The sequence below is a fragment of the Myotis daubentonii genome, chromosome 3 (genome assembly GCF_963259705.1).
Source record: "Myotis daubentonii chromosome 3, mMyoDau2.1, whole genome shotgun sequence".
Taxonomy (NCBI): Eukaryota; Metazoa; Chordata; class Mammalia; order Chiroptera; family Vespertilionidae; genus Myotis; species Myotis daubentonii.
The window spans coordinates 214,087,071-214,091,455 of record NC_081842.1 but is presented as its reverse complement, the minus strand read 5'-3'; the positions used below and the strand labels follow the sequence as shown (position 1 = coordinate 214,091,455).

Sequence of the window (4,385 nt, the reverse complement as noted above, 5' to 3'; positions counted from 1 at the left end):
GCTACCGCCAGCCACAGCGCTCCACCCCACCCAGGAACAGACAGCCCGCTGTCCCCAGGCCCAGTGCTCAGCTGGTACCAGTGCGACCGCCCAGCTCCTAGGGCCAGGCCTGCGAAAAAAGTCCTGCAGTGGCGACTGCAGTGATCAGAGGAGAGAGAGAGAGGGAGAGGGGGTGGGGAAGCCCTCCAGTGCCTGACATTCTTTTTAGGATGCCCATAAAAGATAATGTGACCTGTAAAACCTGCAAGCTGCTTCCCAGCCTGTGGCGCCCACCCGGCCCCACACCCCACTCCCACCCCAGCTCCACTGTCCTGCCTCCCAGGCCAAGGGCACCACCCTGGGCGCTCAGGCCCTCAGAGCATCAACCCCTTCCTTCCCCTTCTCCTCTGCACCCCCTTTCCTGGCCCTCGGGTCAGCAGGGCGGCTGTGCCAGGCCAGGGGGCGGGAATGTGCTGGGGCAGGTCCCTGCTCTCGCTCTGGCAGGTGAGTCACCCCGTGGGAGTGTGTTGATGAATCCAAGGCCCGGCTCTTTGTTTTCGGCTCCTGGGAATTCACACACTGGGCGCAGACACCCTGGAGAGATGGGAGTCAGAGGCCTGGGTTCTAATTCCAACTTCACCACCATCTGGCTGCTTAAAGCCATGTAAGCTCTGCGCCACTTTGGGCCTCAGTTTCTCTGCCTTTAAAATGGGCACAGAAATCCTGCCCTTACGTTTGGAAGAAGGTAATACAACAAAATATATGTCATCGTGAACACAGTTACCACGATTTAATGAGTGCCTACTATGTGCCTGGCACCGAACTAAGAAGTTTGTAGTTAATCCTCCCCCAAACCTTCTGAGATCTGTGAGATTAAGAACCTTTTTTTAAAAGAGGAAACTGGGGCTCAGAGAGGTTAAGTAACTTGCCCGAGGCCGTGTGACTCCCTAGCCACCCACAGTGGGAATTGAGGACATCTCTGCCAATGCCAGTCACAAAGATCACAGTGCCGAGCCCCTCCTGCCCTCCGGGGAGGGCCAGTCCCGAGGGTCCCACAGGCGTCCCCTCCACAGCTTCCTCTCCAGATGACCCGCCCTGGCCATGGTCCTGATGGCGCTCACAGCACCCTCCCCAGCCACAGTCCCCGCCCCTCCCTGGCTCCTCCCAGCACCCTCCCGTGGGCAGATGGGGCTGAACTCTGTGTCCCAAAACCCAGAGGCATTCCAGACACAGCCAGGGAGCCTTCGAGATCTGAAGATCGGCCTCTAGGAGGGCCAGGGCCCGCCCACGGTTTCACCACCTCACCCCAGCCTGCGGAGTGGCACCTCTTGGGGCCCCGAGGTCTCCTGAGGACAGGCCCTGGGAGCAACCTGCCTTTGCAGGGGCGGAAATCCGGAAAACCGCGTTCTGCCCTAACCTCCTCTCAGCCCCTTTCCTGGGGTTCTTCCGCCATTTCCAAATGCTCCAGTGGGGCACAGAGGCAAGGCCTGAAACCCTCCCTGCTCACATTCCTCGAAATACCCTCATTCACGTTTTCCAGTCCCTCGGTGCCCTAGGAAAGCCATTGTCTCTCTCTCTCTCTGCGTCCTCTTGGTGGCCATGGGTGTCCTGTGTCTAGTGTACGCTGAGCGTTAGGTATCCTCCACAGTCACTCACTTCACCCCCCCCTTCACAGATGAGGGAACTGAGACTCCTAGAGGTCAAAGACTTGCCCAAGGTCACACAACTGGTCCGTCACAGAGCCAGCATTCAAAAGCCGCATTTTCTGGGCATGAAGGCCCTGGCTCTTAACCACCCCGGGTTTCCAGCTCGGCCAGCTTTCGAGTCTCTTGCTGATTCTGTCTGAGCCCAGAACGGCCTGGTACATAGCAGGTATCCAAGGAATCGTACAGCCTGGATGAACTTAGCGAGTGGTTTTTGAAAGCACGAATGAGTGAATGAATGACCTCAACCTTCACCATAACCATGAAAGATGGGCAGCATTATTCTCATGCATCCAATGAGGCATTTGAGGCACAGAGAGGGAAAGCAACATGCTTGCGGTCACACAGCAAGTTGAGGGCAGAGATAACCCCAGCCTCTTGACCCCTGCCCCAGGACCCTTCTCCCACCACACCACACCACGCCAAGCAGCCAGTCCTGGGCCCTTCCCCCTTCTCCTCCCCTCGCTGCCCCAGCCACACTCTGGGCCCAGCTCTGCCTCCATCTGTGACAGAGGCTGCGGGCACCGCGTCTTTTAGCTGCCCTTTGAGGGACGAGCAGAGGAGGGGACCAAGGAGGGGGCCTCCCCCCAGCATGCAGGGCGAGGAGCCCAGACGCGTCTGTCTGAGATGGGGTCAGTGCAGGGGGTCTTTCTCTGCAAGCACTTACGGCACAATTGATGGGAGAGGCGCTCATCAAACGAGGGACAAACCATAAAGTTCGGGAGATGGAAATGAGGCGCGGACAGCCGATCCAGGTGCGGGGAGATTTATGGGGGAGGCTGTATTCTCGCTAATGATTTCTGCTAATGATTCTCCGAAGTGTACAGTGGCACGGCGCCCGCGCTCCGTGGGGTGACACGAACCCTGCGGGCCAGACGAAGGACGTTCCTGCGGAGACGGGCGATGGCAGGGGGATGATGAAGAATGACGAGAGACCCCCAGATGCCCGCCCCCCGCCCCCCGTCCCGGAGGTGGCTGGAGAAGGTGGGGTTCTTGGGGTGTAAGTAGGTCCTGCAGGAGAGTTATAGCTCGACCTGGCTCTGGGGCCCTTTCTACACTCGCCCTGGAAGTGCCTCCCTGCCTGGCAGCGCCGAGTGTTGGCGTGGTCTGCCCGCTGCTGACACACACATTTTCAGAGCCCACCGCATCTTTCATCCCGCGGCCCCCCTCCCGGGCGCAGGTTTCTGGCTGCAAACGGTCCCTCCCGCCCCTGTCTCCTCTGCTCCCCAGTCCTCCCCTCTGGACGCGCTGTCTCCTCCGAAATGCCGCTCGCTTACTCCACCAAGTGGCCCTCCCCTCCACCCTCGGGTTCCAATGCCCCGGGGCTGCCACCCCAGCCGAGGACTGCCCGGCCCCTGGCCCCGAGGCACCAGCTTTCCTCCATCGCCTGCTCTGGGTGCTGACCGCTCAGCTGCACAGTCCCTCCCACAGCTACCCTACATCCACTCACTGCGGGCCAGGCCCAGGCCTCCGGGCTCGGTGGGGAGGGCCCTCGGGCCTGGGGAGGCTCTGCCGTGCAAATCCATGACCTGAAGTGGCCACAGGAGTTCACTGGCAGGGGTCAAATCGCCAGGGAATGGTGCTTGCTTCCTAGAATCCTTCCGCGTTTTCTCATTTCTCCGCAATGAGTGTGTGCGTGTGGGGCAGGGTTTTTTGAAGTGAGGAATGACCATGGGGAGGCGGGTGGGTGCGAGGATGAAGGATGGAGAATGTCAGAGTCCCTCCACGCCTGTGCTCGGCCGTCCTGCCTGCCTTGGCGGCCCCCGCCTCTGCCTCGGCTTCTTCTCGGCCTGCTGAGCCCCCAGCACTCGGCCGAGCCCAGGCCTGAGCCCCCGGCACTCGGCCGAGCCCAGGACTGAGCCCCCGGCACTCAGCCGAGCCCAGGACTGAGCCCCCGCACACCCACAAGTCCCGAACGCCTCGCAGCAGCCCTGCGCAGAGAGTTCGTTATTCCCCCCATTTTGTAGGTTGGAAAACTGAGGTCTACAGGGGTAAGGAGCTTATCCGAGTCCTCCTCCTCCTTCGCATGTGGCAGGGCAACGCTTGAACCCAGGCCTCCTGATCCAGGGCCGTGTTCTTCCCCGCCCACCTCCCGGACCAGCGCATGGCCTGTGAGCCGAGACCCCCTCGTTGGACGGAGCCGGAGGAGACGGGGAGCTGATGCGAGCCGTCCGGCGGGAGAGGAAAGCAAGAGGAGGCCGAGATCAGAAACAAGTTCATGTCCGGCCTGAGGACTCTGTTAGACACGGGCGAGTAAGGAATCGTACGCTGTCACTGAATGTAGCTGTCAGTGTACCGACAGGAGAAATGCTCAGAACACACCAGAGGGAAAAACAGGTGTCACACGGTCCGAGGCCGTGCTGTCTCCCTGGTGGAGAGGTCTCTGCAACGATAGGGAGGGAAGGTTCGGGAACGTCTCTTCCTTACCCGCTGAGCCTTATTCAACAAATATGGGGACTGTAATAATGGGGAGAAGGGTGCAACAAAGCTATTTTCATTTCGGGGGAGGGACAGAGTGGGCAGTGGCGGTGCCCGGGTGGGAGCCTCGTCCTCCATCCTCCAAGTACCGGCTCCAGGCCACCCTTGTCATTTGTCCTCGGAGCATCACTTCTGACAGCAGAGAGGGGGAGGGGTGTCGCCTTGGAATCCACCCTCCCCCGTGTCTCTCAAGGCTCCCGCCCCCACCCTCCCTGGCCCACCCGC

The 4,385-nt window shown here is 60.6% G+C and overlaps 1 long non-coding RNA gene across 1 annotated transcript; it reads left to right on the top strand.

Annotated features, from left to right (window-relative positions):
- The first annotated feature begins 373 nt into the window (after nt 1-373).
- LOC132229557 (uncharacterized) lies at nt 374-4,059 on the top strand. The gene is made up of 3 exons (XR_009451711.1): nt 374-643; nt 2,503-2,666; nt 3,718-4,059. It is a non-coding gene; the product is annotated as an uncharacterized LOC132229557 (long non-coding RNA).
- Nucleotides 4,060-4,385: the final 326 nt, after the last annotated feature.